This window comes from Triticum aestivum, chromosome 4B, assembly GCF_018294505.1.
Source record: "Triticum aestivum cultivar Chinese Spring chromosome 4B, IWGSC CS RefSeq v2.1, whole genome shotgun sequence".
Classification (NCBI taxonomy): Eukaryota; Viridiplantae; Streptophyta; class Magnoliopsida; order Poales; family Poaceae; genus Triticum; species Triticum aestivum.
The window spans coordinates 123,124,434-123,146,748 of NC_057804.1; positions in this window are offsets into that span (position 1 = coordinate 123,124,434).

Below are 22,315 nucleotides of genomic sequence, written 5' to 3' on the forward strand. Positions count from 1 at the left end.
ATAGTGAAGTTGGTCACGTGGGCCATCCCTTGTCCCCTGGGCTCCCCTTTATAAGGAGCACCAGGGGAGGCTTACACAGACACGGCCACAAGGCCTCACACACATCCATTCATCCATCCACCCACAGCTAAGCACATGCTTGTGCTCATATGCATATACGAGGCCGGATGCCAGATGCCTACGGCACCGACCTCAGATACAGCTCCAGGAGCACTCTGTACTAGATATATCAGATACACTCAGACATGCAGCAGTAGGAGTATTATCTCTCCGGAGAGCTCCGAAGCTGGGTAAACCACCGCGTGCTACGCGCATACCCGCTCCCGGTCCTATCAGCAGCAGTCTTACCCACACACTAAGCCCTTGTGGCATCTGTCGACTCGCAAGCCCCCCGTGAGAATACCACGACAGTTGGCGCCCACCGTGGTGTGGTACTACTACTATGCTACCACGCTGCTACTGGTTTCACAGTTCGGGCGGGACCATCTTCGTCATCTCCATCGCGGCGTCACGCCGTTTCTCCGGTAGCGCTTGGGGGCTCGACTTCGACCCGCCACCAGAGCGGCCGTGCGGGATGGCGCGTCCTTGTCGTCGGCCTCGCCGCCTTTTTCATCACCATCGACGCGACACCGGCCGTTTGTCCGCGCGCGCGCCGCGCGCGGTGCCTCGCTTCGGTCGGCCGCGTCTATCCATGCGCCGCTCGCATCTACTCTCCTCCGTGTCGTGCCTTGCTTCGGCCGAAACGTGTGCTCACTCCTCCATATATCATCTATGCAAGCTAACTAGATGCAAGTCAACCCATGGTCAAACCATTAGCCAAACCATTAGCCATACGCTTCCCAAATAATAGCCATACACACTTCATACACTATCCAGATGCAAGTTGGATAGTGCGCGTATGATGGCCAGATAATCCCGGTACATTGGTCGGATACGAACCAGATATATTCCATACACCACCCAAACAAAAGTCAGATAATTCCAAGACAATGGCTTGGTCTGCACTCAGCAGCTAGCACGCTCAACAGACGCTCGCGCCGGCGGCCTCCACCGCGTTCGGCCTCCCTCGCTCGTCTCCGGGTTGCGCCTCCCCCGGCCGCCCCGTACGCTGCTCCATCAATCGCTGCTCCACGACCATGGCCGTGGCTACCTCAACGGTCAACACCATGGCCCCAAGCGCCCTTCTCGCTCTCCGCTTCATCGTGCTGCTACAGTCCATGTTATTCTTAATTCCTACTGCCCCATTTCGCCGCTCGTCTCCATCCACGCCCTGCGCGTCCGAGCTCCCTCTTGCGTCGCCCCGGCCATCGTGGCCGCGCCCCGTCCATCCACCTCCTCCTACGATGCCAGCGCCGCGTCCGGCTTCTCATGCGCCGCTGCGCCGGGTCCGGCTCCTCTCGAGCAGCCTGCCAGGTCGCCGCGCCACGGCCGGCTCCGCCTCCGCCCGGCTCCGCGTCCTGGCAGACCGCCACCACCAGTGCCCCGCACCACCCCCGTGCCAGCTCCGGCCCGTGCCCGGCCGCCTCCATCTCTGGCGGAGTTATGGGCCACGGGTAGGCTGACCCGGGACCCAGGATCTTTCAAGACATCGGGGCATGCCACGCCCCTCCAGCCGCGTCCTAGCTGGCGACCTCCAGAGAGGCCGAGTCCCAGCTGGCGATCTTCCGAGAAGCCGAGTCCCAGCTGGCGATCTTCCGAAGAAGCCGAGTCCCAGCTGGCGATCTTTGGAGGAGCCGACTCCAAGATGGCGACCTCCAGGAGTGCCGACTACGGGAGTCGGCCCCTGACACTTCACGAAGCCCGATGCGGGGTACGGTCACGACGTGGCCATCCCTCCCTGCCTACGAGGGACCGGCATGGCTACAGTGAGCCGTATCGCCGGGCGATCTCCGGCGAGGCGCGGCACTGTTGCCATGCCTGCCCTGACCTCAGCCACAGTGCGCGATGCACTATGCCCACGACGCCGGCCCGTACGGCCGGACGGCCGCGGGGCCGCCTGTCAGTGGGTGAACCAAGGGCGGCCAGAGCGCCCGAAGACGGCCCTGTGGGAGTCGGCCTCCCTGGAGTCGGCCGTCTCCTCTCCAGGGCCCCACAAGCCATAAACCAGATTGGACGGGGAGTGGCGATAGTGACCGCCTGATAGACGGCGGCACTGTTGCCACGACCCGATGACCAAGCCTGCGTCATCAGCAGCGCCGCACAGTGTCTGGCCTGTCCGCGGGACCCACCAGTCGGCGGGCCCCAGAAGCCGGCAGGAAGGACGGCGACATAAGAGATAGACGGCTGGGACCCACGCCCAGTCGGATTACCATTGTATCCCGGGGGGTAGACCTATATAAACCCCCCGGGGCACCCATGCAAAGGGTTCGGACCTTGATAGAGATAGACCCATAGTTCAGGGAGGAGAGAACCAGCCTCGCTCTCTCCTGCCTCCCGATACAGCTCCAGGAGCACCATTGTAGTCATCTTGTGATAGTGACCATGCGGAGACCCCGCAGAGCAGCAGTAGGGGTGTTATCTCCCCGGAGAGCCCCGAAGCTGGGTAAGATTCGCCGGCGTGCATGTCTACGCCTTATCCCGTTTCCAGGCACCGGCGATGTTCTACTCGCCCCCACCATGATAAGCCATCCTTTGGCATATGTCGCTCCCAACCCCCGACATTTGGCGCCCACCGTGGGGCGAGGTGCACCATCGTCCGGAGATCTGTTCTGGACAGGAACCTTCTTCCTCCCTGGCGAGCGCAGCCAGCCAGGCTCGCCAGATGGAGTCTGCATCGACGCGCTGCGCGGCGCTGAGGCCGCCTGCGCCGCGAGCGACCTCGCCGAGCTTATCGGTGAGGTGCGCCTCTCCGACGAACCTGCATCCGACGCAGGCACGGGTGGCCCTGAGAGCCTTCTCGCGGGTCTCCTCGACCAACTCCATGTCGCCGGCGAGCCTGCCATAGATTTGGAGTCCGTAGGCTCCACCGACCCGATGCTGGTCGACTCCGACGCCGTGTCGCTTGACATCTTCCCCACCAACGTGGTGGTCTACGACGAGCCGCTTCCGTGCGAGGAGAGCGGCGGAAGCGCCGTCACGGAGGTGCTCGTCATCAGCCACGGCGAGCACTCCGGCGAAGAAGCCCAGGACCCGCTGCCAACGGCCCTGCAAGACCTGACCGCGCCCATTCCAGAGGACGCGGATGCCGAGACGCTGGAGACGCACCGCCTTTAGATCATCGAAGGCACCAAGAAGCTGGCAAGCATGAGGCGCTTGTCAGAGGCATAACAGCGCGAGATGGATCGCGCCGTAGGCAGCTCGCCGGCTCCAACTGGGCCGAGCCGTCTAGGTGCGGTCCGGCAGCGCGGCGCGGCCATCGCCGACTTGCTCGGGGCAAAACGCCCCGTGTACGCCACCCCAGCGGAGAACATCCGCGCCGCCCAAGCGGCGACTGACGAGCTGAAGAACTTCGAGGGCGAAGAGCGACGTGTAATGACGGAGCGAGTCCAGCAGCTCCTTGACGCGGTTGCTGCGCAAAACGGGGCCGGTGGCTGCGCAGATGCGCCGCAGCAACCGAACGACGACTTGCCTCCCCGCCGAGATCAAGGCGCGACCTCCCGAACGCCTACTGGCGGAGTCCGCGGAAGGAAAGAAAAGGAGCCGGCTGTCAGTCACAGTCGGACTCATATCACCATCGAGCGTGACCAAGACGGCCGCCCGAGAGCAGTAGAGCGGCGGGACGACTACCTGCCTCCCCCACCCAGAAGAGAGCGGCGAGTTTCCCCACCTCCTGTTGAGCACCCGACTCTCGGAGGTCGCCTTGGCCGCCGAGAGGGAGTCGGAGAGAATGACGCCCGCCATCGGATCGACCGACTCCACCGATCCCTGGCGCGGGAAGAAGAAGACGAGCTGGGTCCGCCTTGCTTCGGGCCCCGCATCAGAGACGAGCCCTTCCCCAAAGGGTTCACGCTCCCCCGAGACACGCCCAAGTACACCGGCTCCGTGAAGCCGGAAGACTGGCTGATAGACTACTCCACAGCCGTCAACATAGCAAACGGCAACAAGCGAGTTGCCGTGGCGTACGTTCCTCTCATGCTCCAGGGCCCGGCCCGGACATGGCTGAACAGCCTGAAGCCCCGCAGCATCAATAGCTGGGTCGACTTCACCGAAGCCTTCATCCGCAACTTCACAAGCACGTACAAGCGACCTCCCAAGCCACGCCAACTCTCCTTGTGCGTGCAAGGCCCTGAAGAATCAACACGCGACTACCTCACGCGCTGGGGCGAGCTTCAAAACTCCTACGAGGGCGTGCACGAGGTGCAGGACATCGAGTACTTCACCGCCGGGTGCCGAGAGGGCACCCTCCTCAAGCATAAACTCCTCTGCGACGAGCCAGAAACCCTCGACGAACTGCTAGTCATAGCAGACAAATACGCCACGGCCGACTCTTCCATGAAGACAGAGATTCAAGTCAACGCGACTGGCAAGGTGACTCCCCAGGCTCCCAGAACTCCGGCTGGAGACGCCAGTCGGCGACAGCAACAGAACAATAACAAGCGCAAGGCCCAGCAGCCGACTTCCAACAGTCGGCAGGTCGCGGCAGTCGAAGATCAACAGCCGGAAGGGCAGCCTCCGGCCAAGCGGTAGAAGGGCGGCAAATCCAATTGGTTGCCAGCCTTCTCCTATGAGCAGACTTTGGATGGTCCTTGCAAGTTCCACAGCGGCGCGAAGCCATCAAACCACACCACCAGAAAGTGCCACTGGCTCACCAGGATCGCCAAGGGAGACGGCCTCACTCCTCCACCGCCTGTTGGGCCGCCGCCTCCACCACCGCTCCAACAGCCGGCGGCTCGGCCAGTCGGCGCAGTACAAGACGAGTTCCCAGAAGAGCATGGAGCCTACGTAGTGTTCACCAGCGTGGCAGATGATCGGCGCAGCAGGCGCCAACAGCAACAAGAAGTAAATGCAGTAGCAACAGATACTCCAGAGTTCATGCATTGGTCTGAGAGGCCTATCAGTTGGAGTCGGGCGGATCACCCAGAGGTGATGCCGAGTCCGGGCTCTTATGCCCTGGTCCTAGGAGCGACCTTGGCCACAGATAAGCAGGCCGCCCGGTTTTCACGGGTCCTGATAGATGGAGGCAACAGCATAAACATCATGTACAAGGACACCATGGAGAAGCTAGGAATCAAGCGAAGACAGCTGCAGAGCAGCCGCACCGTGTTCCACGGAATTGTACCCGGCCTCTCCTGCTCACCGATTGGCAAGATCCTGATAGACGTCCTCTTCGGAGACAAAGATCACTTCCGCAGAGAGCCGGTCTGGTTCGAAGTGGTGGATTTGGAGAGCCCGTACCACGCTCTGCTTGGTCGACCAGCCTTAGCCAAGTTCATGGCGGTTCCCCACTATGCCTACCTCAAGATGAAGATGCCGAGTTCCAAGGGGATTCTGACCATAGCCGGCGACTACAAGAAGTCGTCCGCCTGCGCGGCTGAGAGCAGTCGGCTGGCCGAGTCCCTGGTGATCGCGGCCGAGAAGCGGCTCCTTGACCGAGTGGTGGCGATGGCCGGAAAGCGGCCAGAGATGTCGCCCGACCCCAAGGAGTCGGAGGCAGAAGGATCATTCAAGCCGGCCAAAGAGACCAAGAAGATACCCTTGGACCCAAAGCACCCAGAAAGGTACGCTGTCATGGGCACAGGCCTTGACAGCAAATAGGAAGGCGAGCTCGTCGATTTCCTCCGTGAGAATCGGGACATCTTTGCATGGTCCCCCAAAGACATGCCGGGTGTACCGACGGAATTCGCCGAGCACAAGCTACACGTCAGGCCAGATATGAAGCCCGTCAGGCAGCCCTTGCGCCGCCTGTCAGAAGAAAAAAGAAGAGTTGTTGGAGAAGAGATAGCCCGGCTCTTGGCAGCCGGTTTCATCATGGAAGTGTTTTTTCCAGAGTGGCTGGCAAACCCGGTTTTGGTACTAAAGAAGAACAAGCAGTGGCGGATGTGCATCAACTACACAAGCCTAAACAAAGCCTGCCCAAAGGACCCGTTTGCTCTGCCAAGAATTGATCAGGTGATAGACTCCACAGCCGGATGCGAGCTGCTGAGTTTCCTAGACGCATACTCAGGATATCACCAGATCAAGCTGAACCCAGTGGATAGACTAAAGACCGCATTCATCACACCGTTTGGAGCCTTCTGCTACCTGACAATGACGTTCGGCTTGAGGAATGCTGGAGCCACCTTTCAGCGTTGCATGCAGAAGTGCCTCCTCAAGCAACTCGGCAGGAACGCCCACGTATATGTGGATCATGTGGTGGTGAAGATGGAGAAGCGCGGGACGCTGCTGGAAGACCTCAAGGAGACCTTTGCCAATCTGCGCCGGTTCCAGATCAAGCTCAACCCTGAGAAGTGCATTTTCGGAGTACCAGCCGGCCAGCTCCTTGGCTTCCTGGTCTCCGAACGCGGCATAGAGTGCAACCCCGTGAAGATCAAGGCCATCGAGAGAATGGAAGTACCCAGTCGACTGTTGGATGTGCAGAAGTTCACCGGCTGCCTGGCGTCCATCAGCCGATTTATCAGTCGGCTGGGCGAGAAAGCTCTGCCCTTGTATCAACTGATGAAGAAGACCACCTTTTTTGAGTGGAACCACAAGGCGGATGAGGCATTTCTCCAGCTGAAGAAGATGTTGACTACTCGCCCCGTGTTGGCGGCTCCGACTCCCAAAGAGCCCATGCTCTTGTACATCGCTGCCACCAGCCGAGTAGTCAGCACAGTCATTGTAGTCGAGCGCAAGGAGGAAGGCAAGGCGCTCCCTGTCCAGAGATCGGTATATTACCTGAGCGAGGTACTGTCGACCTCCAAGCAGAACTACCCTCACTACCAGAAGATGTGCTACGGCGTGCATTTTGCCGCCAAGAAGCTGAAACCCTACTTTCAAGAGCATCCAATCACTGTGGTTTGCACCGCTCCACTCGCCGAGATCATTGGAAGCCGAGATGCCTCCGGCCGAGTGGCCAAATGGGCTATAGATGTAGCTCCTTACACCATCTACTACCAGCCCCGCACCGCCATCAAGTCACAGGCGCTGGCCGACTTCCTCGTCGACTGGGCCGAGACCCAGTACCTGCCGCCAGCGCCTGACTCCACCCATTGGCGGATGCATTTCGATGGTTCCAAGATGCGCACCGGCCTGGGAGCCGGCGTCGTCCTCACCTCCCCTAAGGGCGACAAGCTCAAGTATGTACTGCAGATCCACTTCGCCGCCTCCAACAACGTTGCCGAATATGAAGCACTCATTCATGGGCTCCGGCTTGCCAAAGAGCTCGGCATTCGCCGGATCCTGTGTTATGGCGACTCCGACTTGGTGGTTCAGCAATCATCCGGCGACTGGGACGCCAAGGACGCAAACATGGCGAGCTACCACTTCCTGGTGCAGCAACTCAGCGGATATTTTGAGGGGTGCGAGTTCCTTCACGTGCCAAGAAATGACAACGATGAAGCAGATGCCTTGGCACGAGTCAGCTCCACTCGCCAAGCGATACCTTCCGGCATCGCCCTTCAGCGCCTCCTCAAGCCGTCTATCAAGCCTTCACCAGAGTCAGACTCCATCTTTGTGCCGGCTCCTCCAGAAATAGTCGGATCCGACTCCAAAGCCCCAGCAGACAACCTCAAGAAAACCACAGTTGAAACCGGCCCGGGGACTTCAGAGCCCGGCCCGAGGACTGTGCCAGTCGGCCCGGGGACTTCGGAACTCGGCCCAGGAGCTGCGCCAGTCGGCCCAGAGACTCCGTCAACCCAGCAAACGGCTGCAGACTCCAACCCGCCGCCTCCCAGCCCAGCCACCCTTGTCTAAGTCACTGTGGTAGCAGTTGAAGAGATAGCAGCACCTTCATGGGTGTAGCCCATCCTCAAATTTCTAGTAAACAAAGAGTTGCCAACAGATGAGATCCTGGCTCGGCAAGTGCAGCACTGAGCGGCAGCATACACCATAGTCAACAGAGAGCTAGTCAGACGCAGTGTCACTGGTGTCTACCAGCGCTGTGTAGAATCAGAACAAGGCCAAGCAATTCTCAGAGACATCCATCAGGGCGAGTGCGGCCACTATGCGGCTTCAAGGGCACTCGTCGCCAAAGCCTTTCGGCACGGCTTCTTTTGGCCGACTACCCTGGAAGAAGCTAAAGAGCTAGTCCAGAAATGCAAGGGGTGCCAGATGTTCTGCTCCAAACCACTTCAGCCGGCTTCCGCGCTGAAGACAATCCCCATCGCCTGGCCCTTTGCAGTTTGGGGCCTGGACATGGTAGGACCATTCAAGACGGCCCGAGGCGGCCTAACTCATCTGCTTGTTGCGGTGGACAAGTTCACCAAGTGGGTGGAAGCAAAGCCCATCAAGAAGTTGAACGGGCCGACTGCAGTAACCTTCATCGCCGACATCACGGTGCGGTACGGCATACGGCACAGCATCATCACCGACAACGGCACAAACTTTGCCAAGGGCGCCTTGGCTCGTTTCTGCGCGACGCAGGGCATCCGACTGGACTTAGCCAATGGCCTCATCCTGTCCGGCATCAAGCCTCGATTGGTCGAACCACTCGAGCGTTCGGCCGGCTGTTGGGTCGAGGAGCTGCCAGCCGTCCTCTGGAGTCTGCGCACGACTCCAAACAATTCAACCGGCTTCACGCCTTTCTTCCTCGTCTATGGTGCCGAATCCGTCATCCCGACGGATATAGAGTTCGACTCTCCACGAGTCACCATGTACACCGAAGAGGAAGCTGAAGAAGCACGCCAAGACGGTGTTGATCTGCTGGAAGAGGGCCGACTGTTGGCACTCAGTCGGTCCAGCATCTACCAGCAGAGTCTGCGCCGATATTACAACCGCAAGGTCAAGCCGAGATCATTCCAAGTGGGCGACCTTGTGCTCTGGCTGATTCAGAGAACAGCCGGCCAGCATAAGTTGTCGGCACCTTGGGAGGGTCCCTTCATCATCAGCAAGGTGCTGGGAAATGACGCCTACTATCTGATCGACGCTCAGAAGCCTCGAGCGTGCAAGAGGGATGACTCCGGCAAAGAAACAGAGCACCCGTGGAACGCAAATCTTCTTCGAAGATTTTACAGTTGATGCAGTATGTATCGCACTACCCCCTTTGTATTAAAAGTACTAAGACCTTAGGCCCCCCGAGACGAGCTCGGGGACTGCCTTTTTTGTTATCTGTATGATAAGATTCAGGCTTCCGAACATGCTACTGCTTTTTATCATACCGTCTGGCACCGGGTCCGACTAGTCGGCCCGGGGACTTGCCGTCTTGCGCTATGAAATGCTTCCTGCAGTCGGGCAAGTAATGTGTTGCGCTCAAGCCGTCTCCTGTCAAAAGCCGCAGCTCACAGAGCGACTGCTGGTAGGCAGAGAACAAGCAAGAACAAGCGCGCACATGAAAAAATGGCTAAGGACCTAAAGCTTATGCATAGCTCAAGCCGGCTACCAGCCTCCCCCCACAGAGCTGACTCATGAACAGTCGGCTCGTCGTTTCAGCTTTTATCTATGACAGCCGACTCTCGGATAGCCGGCCTGTCGCTTTCTAAGCCAGCTTGCTAAAGAAACTCTAAACGGCTAAGTACTTGCCTTACTAAAGTAGCCAAGCACTTGACCCAGCGACAGACCGCAGAGCGGCTGTCCAGTCGGCAAGGCGGCAACTAAAGGAAGACGGCAAAGGAAAAAGCCTAAGGAGCAATAAGCAAGGAAAGGCGGAAATCAGATAAATATTTACATAGGCCCTCGGCCGAATATTCGAATAGAAATTCAGGATACACCCCACGGGTGGAATTGTTCAAACCTAACAAGTCTTTCAAGGGATTACTGAAAACAGATAAACAGAAGCGGAAAAAGCAGTCTAGGAGGCGGCCTCCGAGGCCAGGGGGTCGGAGGTGACAGCGGCGTCGGGTGCCGGGGCAGTCGGCTGGGCGGTCTCAGCTTGGTCGCCTCCGACAGCAGTCGCCTTGTCTCTGCACGGCTCGTTGCTGGAGGCACGGCCGGGCTGAGGCTGGCCGCCTACTTCGTCTTCTGGCGCCTCTTCCTCGCCTCCGTCCTCCGCCTCGTCCTCCTCCTCGGCGCTGGAGTCGATCACCTCCGCCGAGTCTTCGCCATACTCTGGGTTCATCCCGAACCAGTCCGGCGGCGCTTCCTCGCTGCCTTCGGCCCGCTCGGGCATGAAGACGTTGGTATCCGTGTACTCGGCGATGGCCGCCGCGCGCTCGACAAGGGCGCCCTCTACGGCCTCCAGCTCGGCCTGGGCCTCTGACCGGAACGCGGCCAGGCGGTCCAGGTCCAGCCCCAGATACCACGCCTTGACGAACTCCAAGGCCCGGCGCGCTCCGGCCTGGGCCGAGGAGCCCTTCCAAGCCTCAAGACGGCCGGCGGCGACTTCCAGCCAGTCGGCGGTCCGACTGGCGGTGCGCAGAGCCGGCATGTCGGGCCACAGGGCGGCAACCGCCTGGGCGCCGGCACGTTGAAGCCGGCGTAGCAGCCGGTGAGCCGGACGAAGACGAGCTTCAATGCTCAGGAGCTGCTCGCCGATGGTTCGGGGGGCATTAGCGGCGATCTCCTCGCCTTTCGCCCTTCGTGCCTCCTGAGCAGCCTCGATGGCCAGAGGGACTGCCTGTGAATGACCAGGAAAGAAGTCTGCCAAGACAAAAGAGAAGAAAGCCGAAAAAATCAGAAGCCGGCCTGACACATAGTCGGAAGCCCAAAGAAATGAAAGAGACTTACCATCGACGATGTCCTCAATCTCGTGGTAGCCAGAGGTCAGCATCGCCTCCCTATCAGTCCAGGCGGAGCGCTCGACCTCGAACTCGGCCATGAGGGCAGCCTCCCGCGACTTGGCCTCGTCCTGCGCCTTCTAGAGCAGCTCCTTCTGCTCGGCCAGCTGCGTTGCTAGCAGATCACGCTCTTTGGCGAGCCTGTTGCACTCCTCTTCCTTGGCACGTCGAGCAGTGTTGGCCTCGCCGAGCTGCTCCTGGAGGGCGGCATTGGCGCCTGAAGAACGAAGAAAGAGATAAGAAAGTCATCAGCAAATTAGATCGCCGGGGAGATCCGGCCCGACTGCTCAGCAGTCGGCCCGAATCTCGGGGACTACAGCCCGCGGGTGCGCCAGCGCGCCCCCACGAAGAAGGAAGAAAAGAGCTCACCCCGGCTTTCCGCCAAGTCGGCGGTCCGCTTGTTCAGCTTCTCGACATTGCGGTTGAAGGCAGTGGCGCGGAGGTTATGATACTCCTACAAAAAGCCGACAAAGGCAAAAGTTAGTATTCAGAACTCGGTAGAGGGAGTTCCGAACCGCCTGCTCAGCAGCCGGCCCGGAACTTGGGTACTACACCCAGTGGGTGCACTGGCGCGCCCCCACAGAGAAGGACAGGAATCAAAAAAGAAGAAAGAAACATACTCGGACGGATGTCCGCACGGCCAGATGCGCTCTGGTGCAGAGTTTGAGGGCGTCGCTTTCCGCACGCAGCTTCGCCTGGACGTCCAGGAGGGCTTGGTTCAGCGGGCCGGTGCCGCCTCCGCGCAACCACCCGGTGGGCGCGGCACTGGACGCCTCGACGTCAAGACTCGCCGAGCTGGCTGCGCCAGTCTCCCGAGCTCGCGGCGCCAAGCTCGTCCTCTCAAGCCGGCGGCGCGCCGGCGCGGTGACTTGAAGAAGCAGCTGCGCCTCGGCCTCATCTGAGATTGGCGGATCCAATGGGCCCACCGGCTGTTTGCCATGCGGCCTCCCAGACGGTGGCGGAGGCGGCGAAGGCGGCACGAGGGTGTCCGAGCCCGAAGCATCGCCGCCTTCCTCCACAAGGGGATTCTCGGTGCCGACCTCCCCGGTCTGCCCCATGAACTCCGGAGCCGGCGGCGCCGACGACAACGGAGGCACGAGCATCGCCGATCGGCGACGCGCGACCTCCTCTGCACGCCGCCTCGTCGCTGCGGCATTTTTGGCCTCCTCCAGCTTCTTCTGGGCATTGGTGGCCGCCTTCTCGGCCTGCGCCTTCTCCAGGCGGTCGGCCTCCTCCTCGTCATGCTTCTCCCGCGCGTTTCGCTCCGTCGGCTCCCGAAGGTCGGCGGCGGGATCGACCCGCCGGGTGTTGGCGGACGTCTCTACCGACCCCATGACAGAGGGGACGGCGACTCTCTCAAGGGAGAGGGGGGCTCTGGAGAAGAATGGAGGGAAAATCAAAGAAGACTCGGACAAGATCCAACAAAGAAAATAAAAGAGCGTAAAGACTTACGCGGAAACTAACGGCGGCCTTCTCACTTCCCTTCGGAAGCGGTTGGCCTTCGCAGCCGCCTCCTCCCGTTTGGTCGTGGCGGCCGCCCCCTTGAACTTCTTCGGCTTGCCACCGGGCGCGCTCGGCCCGGCGAGACGCCTCTTCGCGCCGCCTTGGCCGGAGTGGCCGGCCCTCGGCTGGGGGCATGGGACGACTTCCACGTCGGCATCGTCTTCGGGCCAGTCGGCGAAGGTGGCCGAGGGCCTGAAGCTGCCGTCTGCCCCGTCTCCGCCGCCTTCGGCGTCAGCCTCCAGCGCCGCCGCCCCCAGGTCGGGGTCGTCGATGTCGCTTGCCTCGCGGTCGAGGACATAGTCGTGGGGCTCTCTCATGGCGCCAGCTGCGGGCTCCATGAGGGGGTTCTGCCCAGAAGGAACCAACAAAGATTAGAAGCTGGAGTCGGCTGCAAAAAGAACATACTACATGAAAATGCGACTTACCACTGGAGGGGGGTTGTCGCGCGAGTACGGCTCCTTGCCGAACTGCCAGTCCTCCTTGAACTCGCAGTGTGCGATGTGGTTCACCAAGTTAGCCACCTCTCTGCGAGGCATCTCCTTGGTGCACAGCCGGCTCGGGTCGTGGCGGCCGCTCATCTGGCAGATGAGGTGAGGCCGGCCTTGGAGTGGGAGGACGCGGCGCGCCACGAAGGCGGCCAGAAGGTCGGATCCGACAAGGCCCTCCGACTGCAGCAGAACTTGGAGTCGCGCTACGGCGGCGGCTCCGAAGGGAGTCAGCGATTTGGACCGGTGAGACCAGCTGGGGAGCCTCCCAGTTAGGGGGGCCGGGTTGAAGGGCGGCAAGTTGACCCAGTCGTCGTCGGTGGAGAGGTTCTTCACGTAGAAGTAGGAGCGCTGTCACATCTTCACCGACTTTATCAGCGAGATGGGAGGGAAAGGATTGTCGGTCGTCGAGCGCCGCACCGCGATGTAGGTGCCGCACTGATCCAGCGTGCCGGCGGCCTGTGTGCCAAGCTTCGAAGAAAAGAATTCTCCCCACAACTCGAGGGTGGGGAGAACACCGAGGAAGCCTTCGCACAGAGTGGCGAAGGCGGAAAGCAGCACCACCGCATTCGGGGTGAGATGGTGCGGCTGAAGATTGTGGAACTCCAGGAACAAGCGGAAGAAACCACTCGCCGGCAGCCCCAGCCCGCGCATAAGGTGTGAGCGGAAGACGACCCGCTCGCCCTCCTCCGGCGTGGGCCGGATCTCTCCCGCCAGCGTGGGACGGGCGCGCATGAGGTCCGTGCTGGGCAGACGGCGGGTCCGGCGGAGGAACTCGATATGTTCCGCCTCCACATCCGAGCCGTCCCACACGCCGGAGCGCGAGGCAGGGGGCGCGGCGGAGGAAGAACTCATCGCCAAGATGAGAGGTGCTCTTGCTCGCGGAGGAGGAAGAAGAGAGGGCAGGAGAGTGGGGGAGAGGATGCGCGTGCAGTGCCGCCCCACTCCTCCCCGCCTATTTATAGCCCTACGGGCTGAGGAGCCGAGGGGGCGGGCATGGGATTAACTGCGCACGAAGCCCACGCTGCCCCATGATTTACCCCACGAAGTTACTGCGCGCAGTAACAGCGTGGGGAAGCCAACCATTCGCGACCGCAGCGGATCCGCTCGGAAGCCGAGGCGCAGTAGTGGCGGGTCCCGGATGGCGGCCCGTCCTGTCGCACGCGTGGGTGAGCAGACTACCCTCCCCATGTGGCACCGCGCGATAGGACCGCCTCGATAGCAGCAGGGAGGCGTATTCGATACGCCGCCTGATTTCCCGCCGCGACTTACATACGGTGACCCCGCACTGAACAAGTCCGACTTCGGCGAGTCGGCCCAAAGAGGACAACGACCGAGTCTCAGAATCGGCGCTGGGAAGCATGAAACTGTTGAAGCCCCATGAGGCGGCATCCGCAGGGCTTCACCAGCTTCGGGGACTACTGTCGGAGTTATGGGCCACGGGTAGGCTGACCCGGGACCCAGGATCTTTCAAGACATCGGGGCATGCCACGCCCCTCCAGCCGCATCCCAGCTGGCGACCTCCAGAGAGGCCGAGTCCCAGCTGGCGATCTTCCGAGAAGCCGAGTCCCAGCTGGCGATCTTCCGAAGAAGCCGAGTCCCAGCTGGCGATCTTCGGAGGAGCCGACTCCAAGATTGCGACCTCCAGGAGTGCCGACTACGGGAGTCGGCCCCTGACACTTCACGAAGCCCGATGCGGGGTACGGTCACGACGTGGCCGTCCCTCCCTGCCTACGAGGGACCGGCATGGCTATAGTGAGCCGTATCGCCGGGCGATCTCCGGCGAGGCGCGGCACTGTTGCCATGCCTGCCCTGACCTCAGCCACAGTGCGCGATGCACTGTGCCCACGACGCCGGCCCATACGGCCCGACGGCCGCGGGGCCGCCTGTCAGTGGGTGAACCAAGGGCGGCCAGAGCGCCCGAAGACGGCCGTGTGGGAGTCGGCCTCCCTGGAGTCGGCCGTCTCCTCTCCAGGGCCCCACAGGCCATAAACCAGATTGGACGGGGAGTGGCGACAGTGACCGCCTGATAGACGGCGGCACTGTTGCCACGACCCGGTGACCAAGCCTGCGTCATCAGGAGCGCCGCACAGTGTCTGGCTTGTCCGCGGGACCCACCAGTCGGCGGGCCCCAGAAGCCGGCAGGAAGGATGGCGACATAAGAGACAGACGGCTGGGACCCACGCCCAGTCGGATTACCATTGTACCCCGGGGGTAGGCCTATATAAACCCCCCGGGGCACCCATGCAAAGGGTTCAGACCTTGATAGAGATAGACACATAGCCCAAGGAGGAGAGAACTAGCCTCGCTCTCTCCTGCCTCCCGATACAGCTCTAGGAGCACCATTGTAGTCATCTTGCTATAGTGACCATGCGGAGACCCCGCAGAGCAGCAGTAGGGGTGTTATCTCCCCGGAGAGCCCCGAAACTGGGTAAGATTCGCCGGCGTGCATGTCTACGCCTTATCCCGTTTCCAGGCACCGGCGATGTTCTACTCGCCCCCACCATGATAAGCCATCCTTTGGCATATGTCGCTCCCAACCCCCGACATTTGGCGCCCACCGTGGGGCGAGGTGCACCGTCGTCCGGAGATCTGTTCTGGACGGGGAACCTTCTTCCTCCCTGGCGAGCGCAGCCAGCCAGGCTCGCCAGATGGAGTCTGCATCAACGCACTGTGCGGCGCTGAGGCCGCCTGCGCCGCGAGCGGCCTCGCCGAGCTTATCAGCGAGGTGCGCCTCTCCGACGAACCTGCATCCGACGCAGGCACGGGTGGCCCCGAGAGCCTTCTCGCGGGTCTCCTCGACCAACTCCATGTCGCCGGCGAGCCTGCCGTAGATTTGGAGTCTGTAGGCTCCACCGACCCGATGCTGGTCGACTCCGACGCCGTGTCGCTTGACATCTTCCCCTCCAACGTGGTGGTCTACGACGAGCCGCTTCCGTGCGAGGAGAGCGGTGGAAGCGCCGTCACGGAGGTGCTCGTCATCAGCCACGGCGAGCACTCCGGCGAAGAAGCCCAGGACCCGCTGCCAACGGCCCTGCAAGACCTGACCGCGCCCATTCCAAAGGATGCGGATGCCGAGACATTGGAGACGCGCCGCCTTCAGATCATCGAAGGCGCCAAGAAGCTGGCAAGCATGAGGCGCTTGTCAGAGGCATAACAGCGCAAGATGGATCGCGCCGTAGGCAGCTCGCCGGCTCCAACTAGGCCGAGCCGTCTAGGTGCGGTCCGGCAGCGCGGCGCGGCCATCGCCGACTTGCTCGGGGCAAAACGCCCCGTGTACGCCACCCCAGCGGAGAACATCCGCGCCGCCCAAGCGGCGACTGATGAGCTGAAGAACTTCGAGGGCGAAGAGCGCCGTGTAATGACGGAGCGAGTCTAGCAGCTCCTTGACGCGGTTGCTGCGCAAAACGCGGCCGGTGGCCGCGCAGATGCGCCGCAGCAGCCGAACGACGACTTGCCTCCCGCCGAGATCAAGGCGCGACCTCCCGAATGCCTACTGGCGGAGTCCGCGGAAGGAAAGAAAAGGAGCCGGCTGTCAGTCACAGTCGGACTCATATCACCATCGAGCGCGACCAAGACGGCCGCCCGAGAGCAGTAGAGCGGCGAGACGACTACCTGCCTCCCCCGCCCAGAAGAGAGTGGCGAGTTTCCCCACCGCCTGTTGAGCACCCGACTCTCGGAGGTCGCCTTGGCCGCCGAGAGGGAGTCGGAGAGAATGACGCCCGCCATCAGATCGACCGACTCCACCGATCCCTAGCGCTGGAAGAAGAAGACGGGCTGGGTCCGCCTTGCTTCAGGCCCCGCATCAGAGACGAGCCCTTCCCCAAAGGGTTCACGCTCCCCCGAGACACGCCCAAGTACACCGGCTCCGTGAAGCCGGAAGACTGGCTGATAGACTACTCCACAGCCTGCCATAATTTAGAACTCAAATTTGTCTGCTGAATTAGCTTTAAATATATTTCTTTACTTAGATCTGCTCGTCCAAATATCTTGCCATAGCTTTAGACATCGACCTAGGTATTTTTTTCTAGATTTCATAAAAAATCATATATGTTTTTCCAGTAATATCTAGTAGAAGAACTAATTTGTATGTCTAATAGATGGACAGGACTTGGATGACTTCTGCTCGAAGTTTCTCCGCTGCATATGTTAAGGGGGTTGAAAACTTCATGAAATTTATCAGAGCTGAGTACGGTGGTCCGAAAGGAGATGTGCTCTAACCGTGGAGCAGTTGTATGAATTCAGTTACAAGACCCCAGTCAACTGTGCAAAATCATCTACACTTCTATGGGATGTCGGTCACATATACTAGGTGGGTTCATCATGGTGAAGCTGTGAACGTCAATGTTACTGACTACGTGGAAGCTGCAGATCACCATCTTGATGTGCCTGATGCTCAGGTGGAAGAGAACAAGGAGGTGGTGGTGGCCGAGCCAGTGATTTTGACCAACATTGAAGCAATGCTACGAAATGCTCATGCATTTCGTGAACTTTCACCTACAAAAGAAAAATGGTGGGCCCGCATGTTGGAACAATGCAACGTGGCTGTCACCTCAGGAAATAAGCTGTCAGTATTCTCAGCTATGGTCACCTTTCTTCAGGTGAAGACATCTGAGCGGATGACCAACAAATCATTCGATGCGATGTTGGCTGATTTCCGCAAAGCTTTCCCAGATGCGTATTAGCTGCCACACACCTACAGTAAAATAGAGAATTTCCTTCGTGCAGTTGGAATTGGATATGATATGATCCATGTTTGGAAGAATAATTGTGTTCTGTTCTGGAAGGATTATGCCAACTTAAGTGAATATTTGAAATGCAAATCATCAAGATGGAAAGATGGCGATGTTGTGAAGAGGATTCCTCATAATGTTCTGAGACATTTTCCAATTACACCAAGATTGCAGAGGTTGTTTCATGATGCTGAAACAAGAGAAGATGTACTGTGGCATTCTAGGAACCAGGAGTACAAAGATCAGAATGTAATGAGCCATCCATCACATGGTAGTGAGTGGAAAAGCTTCAATCAGAAACAAAAAAAGTTTGCTGCTGACCCGAGAAACATTAGACTTGGCTTAGCTTCAGATGGATTTAACCCATTTGGCCACTGAGCGCCACATATAGAATGTGGCCAGTGCTTGTTATCCCTTACAACATGCCTCCAAATGTCTGCACCAAAGAATCAAACTACATGATGGCCTTGCTCATCCCAGGTCCAAAAAGTCCTGGAAAGGATTTTGATTTATTCATGGAGCCTCTTGTGGAGGAACTTCAACAGCTATGGGGGGTGTTCTCAATCGAGATCTATATAGCAGCCCACCAGCTGATTTCTTTCTGTGTGTTGTAATAATTTGGTGCGTCCATGATTATCCAGCTTTGGGCACTATGTCAGGGCGAACGACACATGGTTACAATGCATGTGTTCGCTGTGACAGGAATCCGCTATCATACGCAATACTTAGCAAGATCTGTTACATTGGACACTGTCGTTTCCTTGCCAAGGACAAACCGCGTCCTACAAAATACCGAAGACATGTGTTCAACGCAAAGCATGGAAACCGCAATACGCCAAAGAGTCTCACCGCTGATGAGTTGCAAGTGGAATTAGAGAAGGTCACGCATATTACCCCAGGAAACCACCCTGGTAATGGTAGCGGGAAAAGGAAGCGTGGCAGGGCAGAAGAGAGATTATTGTTTACCCGCAGGTCCACTTTGTGGGACATGGAGTATTCAAAAGATTTGGATCTACGGCATAATCTTGATGTGATGCACATCGAGAAAAATATATGTGATAGCATTATCGGCACACTTCTTAATATTGAAGGCAAGACGAAAGATAACTTAAAATCTAGGATTGATTTGACACACCTGGTATCAGAAAGGATTCGTAGGTGGAAGATGAAGGTAAACCACGGGATATGGCACCAGCTGTGTACGTCTTGGACAAGGTAAAAGGAAAGGAATTCTGTGAGGTCCTGTCACGTGTGAGATTCCCACATGGATTTGCTTCCAGCCCTGAATGGAGATTCGGTGCATATGGAAACAAGGTACAAGGGTTGAAAACTCATGACTGCCACGTCCTACGTCAAAGGGTTTTACCTGTTATCCTTAGAGGATTGGGCCGCCCTGACTTATACAGAGCAGTTCCAGAGTTGGGACAATTCATCGGGAAACTCTGTAGTAGAAATATCAGGGTAGATGCTTTGGAGCGTCTTAGAGACAAGATACCAACTATCCTATGCGACCTTGAGAAGATATATCCTCCAGCCTTCTTTGATGTGATGGTGCATTTGGCTATTCATCTACCTGATGAGGCACTACTTAGAGGTCCAGTACAGTATGGCTGGATGTACCCTATTGAAAGGCGGCTAGGCACTTTCAAGGGCTATGTTAGGAACAGAGCTAGACCTGAGGGTTCCATTGCAAAGGCCTACATTGCTATAGAAGCATTGACATTCTGCTCAAAATACATTGAAACAGCTGATCAACTTAGCAAAGAGGTGGGTGAAGACAATCCCCGGCTCAATGTTTTCGATTATTCTGTTCGAGTTACAGGGAAGAGTCGACAAGAGGACAAACCTAAATATTCGGACAAAATGGTATGGTATGTGTTGAATAACTGTCCTGAGATACTACCTTATATCAAGTAAGTGCTAAGTACTGCAGCTTATACATCGTAATCTACTAAACTTGCAGCACATTCTTATATATTTAGATGTTTGACGTGATCACTATGTTGTGCAGCATCTACGAAAAGGAGTTACTAGCAATGGGTCCCGATACTCGGGTAAGACATTATGAATCTTGTGTTGTTGGAGATGTGCGCTACAACACCCTTGCACGCGACGAAGGCAGGAAGACACAAAGCAGTGCCATCATGAGCACGGATACGTACGACAGAGAGACAACTGAAATGTATGCTAACATAACAGACATTGTTCAGTTGCAGTATATCTCCAGTTTCAAGGATCATCAGTGTGTGGTTCTGTTGTGCTGTCGTTGGTATAAGCTGTTTTCCAGGATCGCAAAACCCAGAGCTGATGATTATTTCAAATCCATCAATGTCAAGGTGGCGTACCAGACCAACGAGCCTTTTATTTTGGCAAATCAAGCAACACGGATATTTTTCTTGGAAGACACATTTGCACGTAGTGCTGACTGGAGAGTATTGCAAAGGTTTAAGCAGAGGAATTCATTTAATGAAGTTGCACAACAAGATGATGCTTACACTGCTCCTGATGTACAAGATTCCACAGATGTTCCTAATATCTTTGAGAACCATCACGTCAATGACGCTGGTGAAAAGATTTCCTATCGTGTTGTGGACATACAAGAGTTGATCAAGAAGAAGCAAACGTTCGAGGACATTGAGGATGAAGAAGAAGATGTGTCGGAGTAATTGACCACGGGTACCCCGAGGACGACAAGACGATATTTCAAAACAACAGGGCTAGCAAAGCCCCTCAGTCCGACTGTCCGGCCGCTCCTGCCGGCTTCCCGTCCGACTGCTCTGCCCGGCCAACTGCCGGCTGCCGACTGCGCCAACCAGCCGGCTGCTGACTGCGCCAACCAGCCGGCTGCCGACTGCGCCAACCCGCCGGCTGTCGACTGCAGCCTGAGGCGACACCGATAAGACCCCGACACGATGGCCATACCGCGGACAAGACGGCTGTACCTGGACACTGCTGAGCAATAGTGATACACTGTAGCAGGTGTAAGGTGTCACATCGTTGTCTCCCAAATAGTGAAGTTGGTCACGTGGGCCATCCCTTGTCCCCTGGGCTCCCCTTTATAAGGAGCACCAGGGGAGGCTTACACAGACACGGCCACAAGGCCTCACACACATCCATTCATCCATCCACCCACAGCTAAGCACATGCTTGTGCTCATATGCATATACGAGGCCGGATGCCAGATGCCTACGGCACCGACCTCAGATACAGCTCCAGGAGCACTCTGTACTAGATATATCAGATACACTCAGACATGCAGCAGTAGGAGTATTATCTCTCCGGAGAGCTCCGAAGCTGGGTAAACCACCGCGTGCTACGCGCATACCCGCTCCCGGTCCTATCAGCAGCAGTCTTACCCACACACTAAGCCCTTGTGGAATCTGTCGACTCGCAAGCCCCCCGTGAGAATACCACGACAGTTGGCGCCCACCATGGTGTGGTACTACTACTATGCTACCACGCTGCTACTGGTTTCACAGTTCGGGCGGGACCATCTTCGTCATCTCCGTCGCGGCGTCACGCCGTTTCTCCGGTAGCGCTTGGGGGCTCGACTTCGACCCGCCACCAGAGCGGCCGTGCGGGATGGCGCGTCCTTGTCGTCGGCCTCGCCGCCTTTGTCATCACCATCGACGCGACACCGGCCGTTTGTCCGCGCGCGCGCCGCGCACGGTGCCTCACTTCGGTCGGCCGCGTCTATCCATGTGCCGCTCGCATCTACTCTCCTCCGTGTCGTGCCTTGCTTCGGCCGAAACGTGTGCTCACTCCTCCATATATCATCTATGCAAGCTAACTAGATGCAAGTGAACCCATGGTCAAACCATTAGCCAAACCATTAGCCATACACTTCCCAGATAATAGCCATACACACTTCATACACTATCCAGATGCAAGTTGGATAGTGCGTGTATGATGGCCAGATAATCCCTGTACATTGGTCGGATACGAACCAGATATATTCCATACACTACCCAAACAAAAGTCAGATAATTCCAAGACAATGGCTTGGTCTGCACTCAGCAGCTAGCACGCTCAACAGACGCTCGCGCCGGCGGCCTCCACCGCGTTCGGCCTCCCTCGCTCGTCTCCGGGTTGCGCCTCCCCCGGCCGCCCCGTACGCTGCTCCATCAATCGCTGCTCCACGACCATGGTCGTGGCTACCTCAACAATCAACACCATGGCCCCAAGCGCCCTTCTCGCTCTCCGCCTCACCGTGCTGCTACAGTCCATGTCATTCTTAATTCCTACTGCCCCATTTCGCCGCTCGTCTCCATCCACGCCCTGCGCGTCCGAGCTCCCTCTTGCGTCGCCCCGGCCATTGTGGCCGCGCCCCGTCCATCCACCTCCTCCTACGAAGCCAGCGCTGCGTCCGGCTTCTCACGCGCCGCTGCGCCGGGTCCGGCTCCTCTCGAGCAGCCTGCCGGGTCGCCGCGCCACGGCCGGCTCCGCCTCCGCCCGGCTCCGCGTCCTGGCAGACCGCCACCACCAGTGCCCCGCACCACCCCCGCGCCAGCTCCGGCCCGTGCCCGGCCGCCTCCATCTCTGTCGGAGTTATGGGCCACGGGTAGGCTGACCCGGGACCCAGGATCTTTCAAGACATCGGGGCATGCCACGCCCCTCCAGCCGCGTCCCAGCTGGCGACCTCCAGAGAGGCCGAGTCCCAGCTGGCGATCTTCCGAGAAGACGAGTCCCAGCTGGCGATCTTCCGAAGAAGCCGAGTCCCAGCTGGTGATCTTTGGAGGAGCCGACTCCAAGATGGCGACCTCCAGGAGTGCCGACTACGGGAGTCGGCCCCTGACACTTCACGAAG